The sequence below is a fragment of the Protopterus annectens genome, chromosome 11.part0, assembly GCF_019279795.1.
Source record: "Protopterus annectens isolate FY-2018-M chromosome 11.part0, PAN1.0, whole genome shotgun sequence".
NCBI classification, from domain to species: Eukaryota; Metazoa; Chordata; order Ceratodontiformes; family Protopteridae; genus Protopterus; species Protopterus annectens.
Window position 1 is genome coordinate 248,946,235 of NC_056745.1, and position 19,603 is coordinate 248,965,837.

Sequence of the window (19,603 nt, forward strand, 5' to 3'; positions counted from 1 at the left end):
TGTTGGCAATTCTTTAACAGTATGCTTATTAAAGCTTACTTGCATGTTATGATCTCAGACAAGCTTACCTGATGGTCATTAAAGCATTGCTACTTAAAACACAGAGCAACAGGCACTTTCTGAGTAATAAGCATAAATCAACAGTACAAAAATATGACAGAAACCAGACCATTCTGCAAAATCAAGAACAGATGAAAAGCCACTGTAGTACTTGTGTCTACCTTGGATGAGGGGATACCCTGCACATTTACACTACATGGGGGATACCCTGCACATTTACACTGCACAACTGCTCCTTGCCTTGCTTGGACACATCCAGAGTCACTACATGGGGGAGTGGGGTGCAACAAGTATGTCACAATTTGAAATGTCTCTGGCTGACTGATGGCCCTGACACATTTGTCATACCTCACCTTCAGAGCAATTTGAAATGTCTCTGGCTGACTGATAGCCCTGACACATTTGTCATACCTCACCCTCAGAGCAAAGCCATACATAGAAGTGGGACAAAGGCCGAAAAATAAGGACAATTTTTAAATATCACTCATAAACTTAGAAAGATAATAGAATAATAGGTCTTGCATTAGTATGAATTTTCTGAAGGATATGAAATCTGAAACTCAAATGTCTGTCATTATTTTCTAACTTCAGTCTAATGATTTACCACTAATTTGCCAAAAAAAACAGTTATATGAAAAATGGACCAAAAATGTAATGCAAAAATATAAAATAGCCACACAATACAGCTGGGAACCTGCAAAAAAGGGACACTTTTTTAATAATAGTACTGCTAACTTGAGCAGCTGACAAAATAAAAGAATCTACATGCATTTCTGAAATAAAAGTTATCTATAACTCTGATTATTACAGTTATTTCTAAATTGTAAACCCTCCATGTTTTCTTCCAGAATTGCTATTTTGCAGAGGAATTATTAGGGGAAGAGCAACATTATGAGCCAAATTCGGGGACAGTTGAGAGGTTTGGCTATGCCTAATTCTATAAAGCAATTTATTTGCATGTACCTCTCAACCTGTTAATGCAATAAATCTGGACAAGGACAAATATATTGGGGGAACATAAACAGTACTAAAAATTGCTCTTGTATAAACTGAGACAGTTGATAGAACAGGTCTTACTTCAGCATGCATTTTTCTGAAGGTTATGAAGTCTGAAACTCTGTGTCATTATTTAGTGACTTAATTTCTTAATGATTTTCCAGAAAACCACAAATATTATGAGGAACAAACCAAAAATAAGAAGCAAAAATCTATTCATTCTGTGAAAATCTGGACAGTTGGGAGGTATAGTTCAGCTGAGGCTGTCTTTGAGTTTGCCGCTCTTCCCCCTCACAAAATCATGGTCGAATGGAGCCCTCCCCCCTGCAGCCATTCCAATGATCCATTACTTGGCTATTTCACTCCATTTACCATAAACACTAATGTGCATACTGCTTTACTTCTATGATGATCTGGATTTCATTTGAAAGTTTTATTTTGCATTTTACAGCACAATCACTAAGACATCTGCTAAACAAAGCAACGCAGACTCATAATGAAAACAGGCTTAGCATTAAAAACTTCTCTCCCCTTGAGACGCACATTAAAAAAAAATACATTTTGCCAGTGGCAGATAAATATTAACTTTGGGCTGTTTTCAAATCATAGGCCCCTTGCACATGAAACATGCATGTGTTCTTTGATACACCTTCCTGATTCTACTAAATTATATTCCTTGTACAATACAGTACAGTTGTTAGATGGCATTTTAAATTTATTGTTTTGAACATGTTTCCAGTAAACAATGAAACAAAATGCATGCACCAATGACAAAACTATCCAATTCAGAACATTTCCATCATGTCTACTCAACCTTCTACAGTCCACCAGTATCAGTAAATATGCACAATCTCTGAAGTAGTAAAAGTCATCTAAATAATTCCACATTAAAGAAATCTGTAACAATGAAGACGTTGCTGCTAGCAAACAACTTTATATGTCACTGTTTATTCATCTACAAATAAAGTGCCTGTTGCCCTTGAGGAATAAATTGCCTATGTTGCATGCATTAAAAAAATAAGCTAGTAATATCGCAATAGGGTCTGTATGGCAAACTGATAACAGGTTCATAGTTACTACTCTAGGTATCTTTGCCAAAAAAGACTGCAGCATCCACCCACTTTACAACACAGTAGAGTATCAGCAATGCATCTATCTACTGTGGGAGTAGAACCCACAGCCTTCTGCATCAAAAGCAAGTACACTACCTGTTGTGCTATTAATGCAAGCAGACTCAGAATAAGCAGCACTAAAGTTGTGTTCCCCTGCAGCTCTCAGCTCCTTGTAAAATCTACTCGAAACTCAGTTGTATCTCTGAACTTTGCAGCACAAGAAATCTGGAAAAAAACTAAATTTATTGGGGGGGACAACTAGGGACACATTTTAAACATTGCTTGTATAATGTTGGAAAGTTGCTAGAATAAAATGCTGTGTTACCACCATACATTTCACTGCCACGTCTTTAACCCAGGGGCCCTGTGCAAAACAGTCAGAGAAACATACCACTATGCCAAATCAGCTGTTTTGTAAAAGAAAGGAAGACAAACTTAAATGGCTATCATTTAGTGAATTCAGTTCTCAGCATAGCTGTCAACCTCTTGGCACAAAACACCTGAACAAAGCCAATAATGGGGGGAATACAGCCCCCAAACATATTCAGTGAATTCAGTTCTCACTATAGCTCTCAACCTCTTAGCAAAAAAACATGTGGACAAAGCCAGTAATGGGGGGGGGAGATACAGCCCCCAAACATTCAATGAATACAGTTCTCACCATAGATAACTCTCAACCTTAGCACAAATACCTGGACAAAGCCAATAATGGGGGAATACAGTCCCAAAAATAGGGACAAATGTCAAATATCCATGTTATAAACTTAGACAACTGCTAGAACAATTTTGTGTTACCATGTACTTTCTGAAGAATATGAAGTCTGAAATTCAAATGCCTGTTATTTTTCAAACATTTAACCAGGAAACTAGTCTGACTTGGAACAAAAGACAATTTTCAGCAGTGCAGAGAGAAATGCCAATCACATCTTTGCAAGATGAGAGAACATGCAGACACCACACAGAAGGCACCCCAGTCAAGAATCAAACCAGAGAACCTGTAGCTGCTAGGCAACGATGCTACCAGTGCACCACTACACTACAGACTTTGCAAGGAAAAATGTAGATACAGAAACCACAGATTTTATGAGGAACACAACAAATATGAGGCAAAAATCTGCAAGTTTTTTTTTAGAAATGGTGGTGGATAGGGAATTCAGGTCCTTGCCACCTGCATCCAAGGTACAGGGTTCAAGCCTGAGTATCTCTATCCACCACCATTTGCTCTCTCTAGCCACCAGTTTACACACACCACCATTTGCTCTCCGGCATATAGTAAATGGGGCATTTCATACACACACACACACACTTACCTGATGTATGAATGTCTCACCCAGCGACCTGAAGTAATCCAAGCAGCAAAACCACCTGAGCAATCCAGTGACCTGAAGCAGCAAACACCACCAGTGACACGGAGCAATCCAGCCAATGACCAAAACCTGCTACACCTACCTCCTGAATGAGCCCCCCCAATGAAAGTCCTGTGAGAGCAGCTCACCTCTCTCAATCCTGATTGGATCTGCCTGCAGCCGAAGCAGTCTGGACCTCCTCTTCTGTGCAGTCGTCCCTGCACTGATTCCTGGGTGCATTTGCAGCAATGATTGCTGGGTACCTGTGTATCTCTATCCGGACTGCTTTTAAAGGCAGTCTGGACTTGTGCTTTTTTTTTCTGTTTAAAAGCTTTCTAAAAGTCCACCTTATGAATAAATGGATATGCCCATGCATCACATAACATTTAAACATATCACTTGTGACCAGGATTTCTAATCTCACTGCCTGATATATATATTATATTGCATTTCTGTTTAACACTGTACAACAATTATTTCAATCTGCTGAACTTTATTATGAACTGTACATAATCTATGTCTGAACATTTGATGTGCTGAACTTATCATAAATTGTACATAATCTATATCTGAACATTTGATGTGTGAACTTATTGTAAACTGGACATAAAATGTATGGAGCTTTTCTCCTCGGGCCTCCTCTGTAAATGGACCTGTGTCCAGTCGGACTATCCCAGTAAACAAATGTAAAATAAATAAAAATCCCCAATGAAACTATCCTCCTTGGTGATCTTAACAATAACTGGTTAACTCTCAGTAATCCAAACTCTAATACTCATATTAATTTATATGGCTTTACACAGCTAATCCCCCAACCTACTCATACAAACAACTCTCACACATCTAGTACTCTTATTGACTGGTTACTTGTATCAAATCCTTCCAAATATCACAACCCTGAAACCCTACCAAACACTCCGAGTGATCACTCCCATATAAAAGTGCTTAGGTTCACTCTCCACTTCTCAAACCCTCTTAAATTTATCACTTGTCGCAAACTCTCTAACTTCCATCCAGAAACCTTTAATGCCCTCCTCTCTAAAGTAAACTGGAAATTCCATCCCCAACTCCCAGTAGAAGAAGCAGTACTACCTTTCAACTCCACCTTCCTTGCTCCCCCTTGCAAAGTCTGAATTAAGCCCAGCATATTTCCATGGCTTTCAAAAGCCACTCATATCGTTATGATAACTAGAGACAAATTATGGAAATAGTGGTCACAAACTAAGAACCCTGCAGACTTGCAAAAATATAAATAACTCAGAAATCTGACAAAAAAAAACACATAAAGATAAAAAGGACTTCTATATCAAACCTCCCACAGTCCTAAGATCTAATCCTAAATAATTCTGGAACTCTATTAACCAAATATCACATCCCAGTAATCTTAGCTCCTCCAATCCATGCCCAGACAAGACATCTGAAGAAACTGCCACTATCTTCAATACCTATTTTATCGATTCAATAACCCAAACTCCTCTACTACTAACATCTCCAACATTTCTGAACCTACTCCTAATACTGTCTCCTCAAATACCTTCTCCCTCAAACGTGTACCTATAGCTACATCAAAACTATACTCTCTAAATTAAAACCATGCTCAGCATCAGCTGACAATATTCCTTCCACTTTTCTTCTACTAGCAAATGACTCTCTTGCTCTCCATATATCTATCCTAATTAATCGCTCTATCTCTGAATCTAAAGTCCCTGCCATCTCTCAGTATATGCCAGATACAACTGGTGTCTCACAAGAATCTATCCTTGGACCCTTATTATTAAACCTGTTCATCAGTAACACTATCTCTTCTTCAACACATGCCACTCATTCAATATTCTGACGATTCTCTTCTAATCACCTCTGCTTCCACTCTTTGCATATTTCAAACTATTACTCAGGAATCTTTCTCCTGAACTTAGGCCTGACTTTCACTTACACAATTCTTCCTAAACCCTAACAAAACTAAAATAATGATTGTCATACATAAATCATATGCTGATAGTAATTTCAGTTTCATAATCATTTTTCATAATATTCCAATATTCGCCTGGAAGTATTCTCCCATACTAAAGTACCAAATCATTACTGTAGATGATCGATTCAAGTTTGACATTCACATCCAAAAAAAACCCCATCAAAAATAAGGACTTTTCTATAGATCCTCTGATTTTGTTATTGCACAATCTGTCCAAACCACAGTTTTATCCTACAGATTTGCAAGTGTAGTATATGCCTACGCATCCTAAAAAAAGTAAAAATTATAACAATGCTAGAGCAGAATCTCAAAGTTCACTACAAATAAGAGTATTTCAATATATCACTGTTATAGCCATCAAAAAATTAGACTGACTTGAAACCTCAAACCTAGGTTTTACCCAGTTAAAACTTGCATGCAACATTATGCACTCTCCTGATAACTTCCCTTTTCTAAAATCTATCCACATGATAATTTTGCTCTGCAGAGACTAACTTGTGAGTATTTAAAAAAAGCATAAACTCCTTTGATGACTCCCAGTATCCACTTACGTTTGAAAGATGAGGAATTCCATACTCTCCACAATTAGATTAAAATCATCATACAACTGATTTAAAAATAAACTAAAAGACTTTCTATATAACACCTGGTTTTGCATCTGCATCTCTGTACTAAACTAAGGGATATACCCAACTAGTTTTGCTCTTCCATAACCCCATAATAAATATTCTATTTCTGTATAATTTCTTGGAACAATTATATTAGTTCCCAGTTTCTTTACTTTTAACTATCCCAAATGAATATTTTTCTTTGCTTAAAACACTTTATCAAATCATTATTCTTCATTCTTCTTGTTGCTCTATAAAATCTTTCTCACTCCTTCTAAAACCTTATCCAGTATACTTTTCTTTCTTTAAATGCTCTTCTTTCACTGAAATTAATATATCTGCACGTTAACCATATTTCCATGTGTATATTATGAATTTCATATGCAATTTCCCTCTTTCTCTTTCTTACTCTCTTTTTATTTTTTTATGCTATTATTACATTAACCGTAATATTAAACATGAAATTGCTTTACATTTTTTGGAGCTGTTCTCTCCAACAACTGATTCTTGCCTGGCCTATTCAGATCATCCCTGTAACCAAATGCAATAAATAAATAAGTAAATATCTAAATACTGTAAGTTCATATTTTTTCCATTTTCTTTTTGGAATTGGTGGGGCAGGTACGACCTTCTGTTTCATATTAGTGGCTTCAGAACATATATATATATATATATATATATATATATATTTTTTTTTTTTTTTTTTTTTTTTTATTTATTTAGTTCCTTTAACTGCAGTAGTTTAGCAGTGCATTTCTTCTTGTGTAGCTATTGCATTGCTGTTTCTAACAAAGTTATCTTTTTATAAGGTGTTAAAAGTTCTTAGACCAAATGTTTATGGTCTTGTAGCATACAGTAGATTTTATTTAATGTTTTTTTTTTTTAGTGTAATTTATGACCATTATTCCCTTCATCTCTTCAGGGCCTTATTGGCATATTTTTTGTCAGATCTGATTCTGTTATTATCCATCCTAGTGGAGCTTTCCCATGCAGATTTCAAAATGAATTCCTTGTCCACCAAGGACTACAGTTGATCTGTGTAGAGCTGTTGAATTTGAAGTTATGGATTTTCAAGTAGTCTAATGGGTATTTTCCATCCCATAAGAGATACCTTATAATAAATTACGTAACTTAGGGATCCATACTGATAAAAATATGTCTGTCTTCTTTCTAAATCTTCTACCATATTCAGCATCTGGATGTTTTGCTTCAGCAGGTATTCTGTGTGTATCTCACTGTTTTACCTTTCCAGGAATATTGTCTACATTGCTTTCTATATCCTAAATCTGAGAGTTGCTTTAAACATTTCAGTTTGTTTTAGACTGTTGTCATGAAAGTTGCCAGTGGTGTCTGTTTTAAAAGTTATTTTTTTGAATTGAAGAAAGAACTTGTTGAAAATAACGTTTAAGAGACATGTTGGAATAAAAAGGCTTTGAGGTATTTCCAAATCAAAGATTAAGGAAATTGTTTTAACAGGATCATTTGTAATTATGCAACATATTTTGCAGATCCTTGTTATAGTTCATTTAGAATACAGCAGAAAGTTTTAAAATAAAATTAGTGTCATTTTCCTGTGAAATCTAGTTTCAGTATAGAGAGCTCTTATCCAATGCAGTTACTCTTTCAGCCATCTTAGCTTTGTCCCTTATGAAAATGTGAGATTTGAAACAATAGAGTTGTTTTTATATGACTACTAATAGTATAATCGTTTGGAATTTAATAACTGTGGTTTGTTCATGGAAATAAATAACAGTTTTTTATATGACTATTCGGGTCCCCTTCACATGGTTGACATTTCACAAAGTCGAAGAGCATATGATCGACTTTTGAAATGTATCTCCATACAGTGTGGAATGGAAAGATTTCCATCTTCCACACTGTAGTGTGATCTCGGAGTTGGTATATTTAAGTTCCGGGGGGTGTAGGGGGTGCAGAGGGGCTTGCCCCCCTGCTAGCAATGTGAAGATAAGTGATTGCTGTGTTTTTTTTTTGTTTTTTTTTTTACATGATCGACATTTCAAAAGTCGATCATATGGTCTCAGCCATGTGGTCTTCGGCTTTGTGAAATGTCGATCACGTGTAGTAGACCCGACTATTCATAGTACAGCCATTTAAAATTTAATAGCAATATTTTGTTCACAGAAATTATAATAAAAAATAATGTATTTTTGTAGGAATGTGTTCATTAAAATCTGTTAACCTCTGTTATATGGTTGATTATTATGTTTTGTGGAATGGCGATAAACTATTTTTAGTGGGGGAAGGAATTTTTAAGAAAATTAAACTGGAATCAATTATTCAGTTGAGAAAATGTTGATTTACATATGTTTATCCAGGTGTGAATAATATAGCGTAATAGCAGAAAAATGTTTAGTAATTTAGTTAAAAAGAATATTTCTAATGTCAAGTTTTAAAAGTCTGCCAAGAAATAATTCAGATACTTAGCGATGCTATCAAAATATTTGAATAGAAGACGTATAGTGAGAACATGTTTAAGCTGCAAGTCAATTTGATAAAACAGACTGCAATGGCTTAGCGGGAGTATGAATACATTCAACATATAAGCAGTGAATTATTTTTAAGAACAACATGTTAAATTTACCTTGATAGTAAATATTAATACATGCAAAGAACCCTTGAGAAACATTGGCAAATAGTAATAAATTTTGATCATAAATTGAATACATTTGTATGGAGCAATGTATTTATCATTACATATGCATCAAGTTTTAAAGAAATGTTTTTAAATAACAGAAATACAGCTTATACAAGAGATTAAGTTTAAGGGACTAACACATTTAACTTCCAAGGTTTCAATATGTAGTTATTATGTAAGTAAATGTGTGAAGAAACTTGCTATATTAGTCATGTTCGAAGAAACAAAGAAACAACAAATAGGGCAGACACTAAGATTAACCATTTTTAGAGATAAAAGGTGCAAAACAATAAGCAAAAAACTCCAAAAGTCAGACACATTGAGTGTACCCAGTAATATTCAAGGTTTATTCAAGAAAATAAGTACCACAATATTTTCTGGCAGATGCCCTTCTTCAGTTTCTATATAATAAAATGAATTTCACATCTCCATTTAAATAATTCAAACTAAAAGCATGTGACACAGCCCCAGTTAGAAAACACATTCACATCACCTATATTTTCTTTTCTTTGTACAACTACAATACCAAGTTGTTTTTTTTAAGTAATCCTGAATGTGTTTACTCAGAAAAAAAAGTGGCTGATGTCATATTTTGTAAATGAGATGGATTATCACGGCATTGGTGTGATGTTGATATTTACAGTTTCTCTTGGGGGACTGCTTGGCTAATAGCTGCTGTAATTTAATGTTGTAGACTCAATGAAACAGTATTCAGTATGTGAGGTTTTTGTATTATGTTAGTAATCTGATTGGAAGCAGCAAGTACTTTAGAAACAGGGAAGAAAAACTGCCACTAGAGATGCAGTAACAGCTCTTCCTGGAAACACTGAAAGACTATGTATGAGAATAAAGCTCCATTAGGTCTCAGTAACTGACGATACAAATTCACTAGAGGGCACTTGGCTCAGCTGATGTGGTAAAATCCTGTAGAACCAGTTATTATAACTGTGTTCATAGCAGACAATGTAAATCTTATTTGGGTATGACAAATGCTGGTTAGAACCCAAAGCAGTAGTGTACTGTTGCTACAAGCTGTGCAAAGCTTGCTATCTCTGGTATACATAATAAATGGAATTATGTAAGGTTTCTAGCAATTAAAAATTAATAAGTGCCAGTGTTCCAGAGTTATGGTCCTCAACCCAAACACTTCATACCATTTTCTAGCAGTGGTGGGATTCAAACCCTACATATCTAATAGTTTGCAGAGCTGGATAGTGGTCAAATGATGCCTTAGGTAGGATAATGGATCCCCATGGCAGCAGCCCCCCTGCCATTTCAATGTCCTATTTCTTAACTGTTTCTCACCAATTACCATAAACATTTCTCAAACCTGTCAGTGTGCATGCTATTAGGTTCATAAGTTCATAGGTTCATAGGTTTATACTAGGCTATCTGCCCTAAGGCATTTATAAGCCTAGCCCAAATTTTTGTGGCTTACGCCACCCCTTATATGAAAAAATACTGTGCCCATTAGTCTGTTGTGCCTCTGTCCAGCAGTGACACAGAGATGATTCCCGGGGTAAATCTACGATCTCCCATCCACAGGTCTAGATTTCTCTTGAACAGAGTCAGCAAGGTGCTCTGCCTCACATGGACCGGGATTTTATTCCACAGCATAGGGAGTCTCTGAGTGATAAATCTATCCCTCCAGCACATCCTATTTATATCCGTGCTAAGGTTTAAGTTGCTTGCTCTAGTGGTTTTGGTGGATTTGGATTTTTTGAGGTGGAGCATGTCCATTAATTCCGGGTTGGACATGGCCTTGTATGTCAGGCACATGTCACCTCTGAGCAGACGGTATGCGACTGAATAGAGCTGGAGTTTCTTCAATCTGGCAGCATATGACAGATTTTGGAGTCCCTTTATCCTTTTGGTGAGGAACTTTTGGGGTCTCTCCAATTGCTGCAGATGTCGGGTGAGATACATCCCGAATGGGGCATTGTACTCGATCATTGGTCTGATAAGTGAAGAGTACAGGGGAACAATGACCTCACTAGATCTGGATGTGAATCCCTTCATGATCAGGTGGGCAATGTAGAAGGTCTTTCTAACCACTTTAGCAATGTGAGTGTCAAAAGAAAGGCCACTGTCAACCTGGGTCCCCAGGTCCCTGATAACCTCTTCTGTGCTTAGTGGATTGCCACCTATATGGTAGCTTGGGGTTACCTTGTTTTTCCCGAAGGGTATGACTATACATTTTTGGTGTTTAACTTCAGGCCATGGCTCTGGCACCAGCTATCTGTTTCCGTGAGTCCCTTCTGAAGGATATCCGTGTCCGATGCACTTTCCACTATGGCGCCCAGTTTGCAGTCGTCTGCAAACTTTGTCAGCCAAAGTCCTCCCATGCTGGCCTGTACTTCTGAGAAGTAGATGCCAAACAATAGGGGGCCAAGGACCGAGCCCTGTGGGACACCACTTGTGACCGGCTTGGAGTCTGACACAGCGCCAGCAACTCTAACCCTGTGGGTTCTGTCCTTAAGCCAGTTTGCAACCCATCTTGTGACATATGGGTTTACATTTAAGCTGGTAAGTTTTTCTACAATACCTGAGTGGGGTATTGTGTCGAAAGCCTTTGCAAGGTCAAGGTAGGCTGTATGGACTGCCTTTCTCTCATCAATGGCCTTGGTGGCTGTTTCGAAGAAGTCGACCAAGTTCAAAAGGCATGATCTTCCCTTGACAAAGCCAAACTGGGTCGGGTCCAATGTCTGCAAGTCCACTATATCTTTGTTTATGAGCTCCATTATGATCCTCTCCATAGCTTTGCAGACTAGACTTGTTAAGCTTATGGGGCGGTAATTACCAGGGTCCGTAGAGGCGCCGCCTTTGTGGAGTGGGACCACAGTTGCCGTACGCCACTCCTTGGGCACGTATCCTGTGGTAAGGCTGAGATTAAACAGCTGCCTTATGTGCAGGGTTAATTCCTCATTTAGCTCGTGTAGCACACAGCCGGGGACACCATCCGGTCCCATTGATGCTGTGTTTTTAGCTTTAGAGAGAGCAGCTTTCACCTGTGCATTTGAGATGTCCGGGAGGCTACACTCGGCTGGGATAGTTATCTCTCCTTTAGGGGGGGGGGGTGAAGTTTGCACTGAACCTGTCTGCCAGTATGTTGGCAATGTCTGTGGGTTCAGTGATTTTTGTATCATTTTGGACTAATTCTGAGCATGTCTGGGAGTTTCCACCCAGGTTCCTAACATAGCTGAAAAAGGCCTTATGATTGTCCTTTGAATCCATGGCAATTTTTCTCTCAAAATTGGCCTTAGTTGATTTTATGAGTGCTCGTATTTTTTACTAATAATGATCAGGGGTGACTTCCCTTTTATGGATTTTGTTCTATCATGTAATAGCTTTCTCCTCTTATTGTAAAGTTTGTTAATGGCTGGGGTCCACCAGACTGGATGTTTGCCCTTTGTGGAAAGAGTCTTGGTTTTATTTGGGATTGCCTGATCCATGCAGTCCTGGAGGTGTTCATAGAAGGCATTTGTAAGGGCTTCCGCAGCTTGGGTTGTGGTTTCCTCTGGCTCAGGGGCCTTGAAGGATACCACACCAGTCTTGAGTAGTGTGAAGTTTGCTTTAGAGAAGTTCTTCACTATGGTCTTTTTTGTTTGGGGTGGGGGCGGGATGTGGATTTCCAGTGAGATTAGTTTATGATCAGATCTCACCAATGAGGGATATACTTCTGGTGTGGAGCATTTTGTCCCCATGTTTGTGACAATGAGATCTAGTATATTTTCTCCTCTCGTGGGAACAGTGACTAGCTGTTCCATGGCATTTGAATTTATGAACTCCAGGAACCGTTGGGCTAGAAAGTTAGGGCTTGAGTAATGTTCCCAGTCTATATTTGGGTAGTTGAAGTCACCCAATATGATGGTGTTTGGAGATACATTTATACCCTCCAGTGTCTTCAGGAAGGCTGTGTGGGGTTCCTGAGTTTGAGAGGGTGGCCTGTAGCATGCTACAATTTGTAGAGCAGTTTTGCCTATGGTTAGTTGCACCTGGATGGTTTCCGAGCTTGTGCGTTGCCACCAACCTGGAGGTGTGGGTATCCTTTATGAATATGGATACACCCCTCCTTTTGTGGTGTGGTCCGGGTTTTGGGGCCGGAATGCATGATATGAGGTAAAACCTAATAGTGCCGGGTGCTCTCAGGAGCCTTGAACCAGGTTTCATTTACAGCACAGACATCGATGTTCTCCATACTGAGAAGGGCCTCGAGTGCGTGCATTTTGAGATTTAGACTTCTGGCATTGAGCAGCATTACCCTCAGTTTCTTCCCATTTTGTTTTCTAGGGTGGTAGGTTTAGAATTTGAGCCTTGCCTAAAAAGGCACTATGGGGTGGCAAGAGCCTTAGCCAATATCCGAATCCCAGGGTGACAGGTGCAAGCCGTCCCTTGTAAGCAGCGTGGCTTGTCAAGCATGTCATCCCAGGCAGACAGACACTGGATCCCCTTTGAATGACACCAGATATTAAGCCAATTGTTAAAGCTGATCATCTTGTCTCTATATTGTGGCATCATTCTTGGTGAAGGAAGGATACTGCTCAGGGTTAGGGTCATACCTGCCTGGGCTACATAATCAGAGAGCTCCTCTATGTCTCTTTTCATGTAGTCCAGGGAGGTACGTCTCAGGTCATTCACACCAGCATGGACAATGACTGTGTCATATTTGTACTTGCCGTGGAGTGACCCGAGTGCTTGTGTTATGTGGCGGATTCTACGCCCGATAGGCAGCTTACTGTGACCCTCTCCTTGTTCAGCCTGGTGAGTGGGACGTCACTGTGTCTGACTATGGAGTCACCTATGACAAGTATGTTTGGTGTTGTATTTGGCCTTAAGGGCTGTGACTGCTTTGCACACTGCTTTTGTGGTTTATGTGTTGCTTGTGGGGTGTCTTGAGGTAGCAGTTGTTTGGGTGTCTGCTTTGGAGGCCTCTGCTGTTTAGGTAAATTTTTACTCAGAGCCTCCGAGTATGTCTTTGTGTGTTTATGTGTTTGATTCAGTGGAGTGGTAGCATTATGTGAGGCTGGTTTTGTGGTGTGTGTAGTTGCCTTCTCCTCCTGTCTGGTCTTGCCAGTCCTGAGTTGAGAGAGCTCAGCCTCCAGTTTGGCTAAATAGCTGCATCTCTCGCAAGTATTTGTGTTGTGTGGGAGGAGGAGAGGGTTGTCTGTGTACATGAGGCAGTTATAACATTGCCTCAAGATTCCCAGATTCACCAGCTGGACCGGAGAGGAGATTGACAACTGACCTTTGGACATGCTAGAATAATATTGGGAAATCCTTAATTGAAAACAAGGGCCAGTGGGGAGTGAGGGTGTAGTGCTTTTAATTTATAGTGCTGACTTATATAATTGCTTTAGTGATCAAGTGCCAGGTAACTTGAGCGCAACGTGTTGCAAGTAACTAAATGCAAAAACGACAAACAGTAACTTTCTTTCAAGTGAAACAAGGAAATAAGTACAGTAAGCAATGCAGATATCACTAGTGATCCACAGAAGCGCTGAGAAGTCGCGTATTAGGTGGAGTTAGCTTCCATGGAAATAACAAGCAAACAAACAACAAGCATATAAACAAAGCTAGATTCAGCAGGCCTGGATCTAGTCTATGCTAGAGCAAACAAGGTGAACCAATTTCAGTAAGATACAGTTCAAATATTCAGGCACTATAAACCTTTAACCAGAAATTCCCAGCTCAGAAGGGCAGAGTCCAGCCTCTTCTCCCACAAGAGTGCAGACCACAAACCTTCTTAATGTAAAATAACTGGCCTGAAGCCCAAGTGCCTAAACCAGAACTAATACACTTGGACACTGGGCTCTCAATCAGCAGTTCCCAACTTAGAAGGATGAAAGCTACCTGTCCTGCCACCACAGTGCTTGCCACAAACCTTCCTAATGTACAACAACTGGTCTGAAGCCCAAGTGCTTAATCCAAAAGACTTGAATGATAGCTACACTTTAATCAAGTTACAACCAAGCAGTAATAAATACCATTGAATACTTTAGAGAATGTCTGGATTAGTGCTCAAGTTACACAAACAAAGCTAGATCCAGCAGGCCCGAATCCAGTCTATGCCACAGCAAACAAGGTGCACCAACTTCAGTAAGAAACAGTTCAGATATGCATGCACTATAAGCCTTTAACCAGAAATTCCCAGCTCAGAAGGGCAGAGTCCAGCCTCTCCTCCCACAAGAGTGCAGACCACGAACCCTCTTAATGTAAAATAACTGGCTTGAAAGCCCAAGTGCTTAAACCAGAATTAATACACTTTTAGAATAACAGACACTGAGCCCTCAATCAGCAGTTCTCAACCTAGAAGGATGTAAGCTACCTGTTCTGCCACAACAGTGCAGACCACAAACCCTCTCAGTGCAAAACAACTAACTGGTCCGAAGCCCAAGTGTTTGAACCAAAAGGCTTAGAATGAGTTACACCAAGCAGTAATAAATACAATTGAGTATTTTAAGATGATGCAAAAGTAAAAAGAAGTAGGTAAAAACACAAGTACAGTAAAAGCAGATGAATTTTTTTTTTTTTTTTTTTTTTTTTTTTTTATTTTCATATTTACTTCTTCCATAGCTATTTGGATTTAGGTTAAAACTTTTATTTCAAAATATATAGCACAGGTAACGGTAGCCATTTATTAAACAAAACAATACAGTATCACAATGAAAACAGGCTTAGCATAAACAATAACAAGCTTTGCTGCCCTTGAAACTCATATTCATTGAAGCTGCATTGAAACCCACATTCTTAGAAAATGCATCTGGCTAGTGGCAAATTAAGTTTACCATTGGGCTATTTTCAAACCATGGGCCCCTTGCACACACTTTTTGGACCATGTATACATGCATGTGTCATTTGATTCATCTTCTTGATTGTATTAAATTATATTCCATGTATAATCCAGCACCACTTGTTAGAATATGTTTTAAATTTGTAGCTTTGAATATTTTCCAGTATGCAATGAAGCAAAACTGCCAGTTACAGAGTATTTCAACCATAAAAGGCCACTTAAACTTCTGTCATTACAATCCACCAGTATCTGTCAATATGTACAATTTGTGTAGAAGTAAAAGTCATCTGAGCAATTCCACATTAAATTATCTGTAACTAATGAAGAGGTTGCTGCTGGCAATCAGCTTTGCATTTCAGTGCTTCATCAACAAATTCAGTGCATGCTGCCTTTGAGGAATAAATTGCCGATATTCAGGGGCAGCATGTGATATTGGACTTCAGGACTGCAACCCCCCCCCCCCCCCAGCTGTAAAAATAAAACAAAGTAAAAGAAAAAGCAAAACAAAATAAAAAAAGCATGTCCCGGAACTCTTGCACATGCATGTACGCATTCCCAGACCTCCACACATGCGCACAGGACTCTGAACTGCTGGTGAACTAGCCCAGAGTAGGAAGACAGCATTCCAACATATAGACATCCCAGAAGTCTATGTAGTTACAACTGCATAGACTGGAAGGGGATCAGACTGCAAGGTCTGCATGCTGGGTAGCTTGCTCTCATGGGAAAGGAGTTTAGGGACTTTCTTGTGGGGCTGTTTGAATTATCGAAGCCTCCTTTGGATTAACAGAATGACTGACTTCCTCTTTTGGGATGTTTTTTGAAGTGAATCTGGAATCAAAGCAGGTAGCGGTGTGTGTGTGTGTGTGTGTGTGTGTGTGTGTGTGTGTGTGTGTGTGTGTGTGTGTTTGTATGTATTTGTATGAATATGTGAAGACAGAAGAATAGGGGTTTGAACGCTGAAATTTTGTGGATGAAAATAGATACAATGGTTTAAGATTCTGACCCACTGTATTTTTATGTATGGCTGTAACAATTTGCTTTTATAACGTTCAGAATGGTGTGACCCTTGTGGCATAATATTATATGGGGAAGCCTCACTGATAAAGAAGGTCATTGTGAAATCTGCTTACCATTTTTCTGTCATTTTTCACTTGACTCTCCATCAGCACTATGGGTGCTGAAAAGTTGAACACCACTGCTTAGTTACATTAAAAATATGGTATTCTGGTAATATTGCATTAGGAAGTAGCTGGCAAAGCAACAACAGGTTCATAGTTACTAGACATCTCACCTAGTGCTGCACCCCCATCCCTCCTTATGCTGTACCGAAGTGTCAGCAATCAATCTGCCTGCTGCGGGAAGAGAAACCACAACCTTCTGCACCAAATGTAAGTGTGCTATCTGTTGTACCACTGCCACTTACAATAAAAACACAACTTTGAAACTCTGTTACTGACATTGACAGGCTATAATCCTCAGTGATTTAATGAAAAAAATTGAGAGACTTGGCAGTTGTTGCAGAGGTTTAACACACTTACTTGCCCTTAATTATTAAGATTCAGGGTTTGACTCTGAGCAAAGTTTTAACTAGACAGTACCCCTAACTGGAGCATTACACACACTTACACACACACACACACACACACACACACACACACACACACACACACACACACACACACACACACACACTTCCATTCACTGTAATGGAAAGAGCAAGTGTGCACTCATCAGAATGGTCAGTGCTCCAACTGTATCTCCCCCATTGCTCTTTATCCACTTTCTAAATTTCCTGAGTGGTTTAGATGAAATTAGGCCATTGCCATAACAAGGAGATTTCTAGGGTTTATGGAACTTGTGAGGTAAATTCTCCCATAAGGTCCAATGTTTGCTCTGTTTACAGAAGGATCCTGCTAGGTCCTAATGCTTGCCACATTTACAAAAGGACTCTCACAGAGTTTTTTACTTACCTTTTTTTTTTTTTTTTTTTTTTGGTGAAGCTGGCACTCCCTGTTTGCATTGTAGGTATTTAATATGGAGACGCTTAAATTATATGTTAATGCTTTTAAAGTGTGATGGAAAATTAAATGGTCAGCATGGAATGATCTCATAAGCAAAATGAGCACACTTGTATACCATAAGTACGCAATCCTACTTCTGTCTGACCAGTATCAAACGTTTTTATTGCTGACAGACAATGTAAGTAATTTGTGGGATTTTACTATTCTTTATCCATCAGATATCTCCAGAGCTAGATCGGCTTGATCATAAACTGTCTTCTGATTTTTTCCCAGTGGACATGAAAGGGAACTGAAGGTTCATTTAAGAGCTTAATCCTAATCTGTGTTTGTGTTTAAACTTTCCACAAAGACTGTTGTGTCCTTTTTGAAATGTAGGATCTGTTTAAAATAGTAGTATAATATGTTACATACATAATCTATATGAAGAATTAAGAAATGCTATTATGCATTTATTGCCCATATAAAAATTATATCAGACCACCAGAATGTTTGTGAAAGAACACATTTTAAAATTATATTGTATTTGGAACCAGGATTAAAATTACCATTTTACTGCCTTTAGATAGTTCTGAGTAAATATGATGGGGTACAATGTTCTCTGCACAATTCTGAGTACTTATAAGATGGGGTACAATGTTCTCTGCACAAATCTGAGTAATTATTCTTTTTGCGATATGTTGATTGTGTGTATGTCTACTATATCACTGAATGCGATAGACAGACTTCTTATATATTAAATTACAAATTATAATTATAAATTACGCCTGTCCTCTATTGTATAGCCAGTTTACAATAATTGTATGTTCTAAGCTCATACCACAAAGTAGTCTTACTTTGTCTACTGTACAGGATACCTGCATACCACTAAGAGCCCCCCCCCCATACTCACCTGTTTAGAAACCTTGCCTCTGTCTCTCTCTGCTATCTATAAGTTAATCACTACCCTAGTGTCATCCCTCTCTTAGTTAGCTGTACTCTTTGTTTTTCTGTTTGTGGTTTCCTTTTAACTGTTTTTATCTTACTGCAAATACCTGTGTATACCTCGCTATTACATCTCTTCCTTCTCTGTCTATACCTCCCCACCTCTTCTACTTAACTACTGACTCTCACTGTGTGCTCCTTACTCTTTTCCTCATGCCCTGCTGATTGTTTCTTTTGGTGACTTTTCCTGGCCAATCCCGCTCCATTCACCTTCGCTACTCTCGGGCTCACTTCGCTCTACTCCCACCCCCCATATAATTTCCTTTATACCTAACCACCCAGTCCCTTATTCCCCTAACTCCACCCCTTCTTGTCTGCTATAACATTATAAAGACCTTACCCTCCCCTATTTATCACTTCATAGTTTAGTCTGCTGCAAATCCTCCTTCTTTCTATATATCCCCTACTCCCCATACAGGTTGTTTCACTTCAGGTTTATTTCAACTCTCTAACAGGTCGAACAACTTACTTTTCCTAGTCCCTTATCCACTCCTCATTCCATCCCAGTCCTACTTCCCCACCCTAGGCCATGGCTTTTGCAACCCTCTCCATTCTCCTCTTGCCTCCATTACTTCTCCTCCTCTATCTTACATCTTGTACTACTCCATTACCACCTGTCCACAGAGATCCACTAATCCCCATACTAACTGTGTGTCATCTCTGCAGTACTCTATTACAATCTCCTCCTCTATCTTACATCTTGTATGACTCCATTACCACCTGTTCATAGAGATACCACTAATCCCCATACTAACTGCTTCACATCTGTGCAGTACTCTATTACAATCTCCTCCTCTATCTTACATCTTGTACTACTCCATTACCACCTGTTCATAGAGATCCCACTAATCCCCATACTAACTGTTTCTCATCTCTGCAGTACTCTATTACAACCTCCTCCTCTATCTTACATCTTGTACTACTCCATTACCACCTGTCCATAGAGATCCACTAATCCCCATACTAACTGTTTCTCATCTCTGCAGTACTCTATTACAATCTCCTCCTCTACCTTACATCTTGTACTACTCCATTACCACTTGTCCGTAGAGACCCCA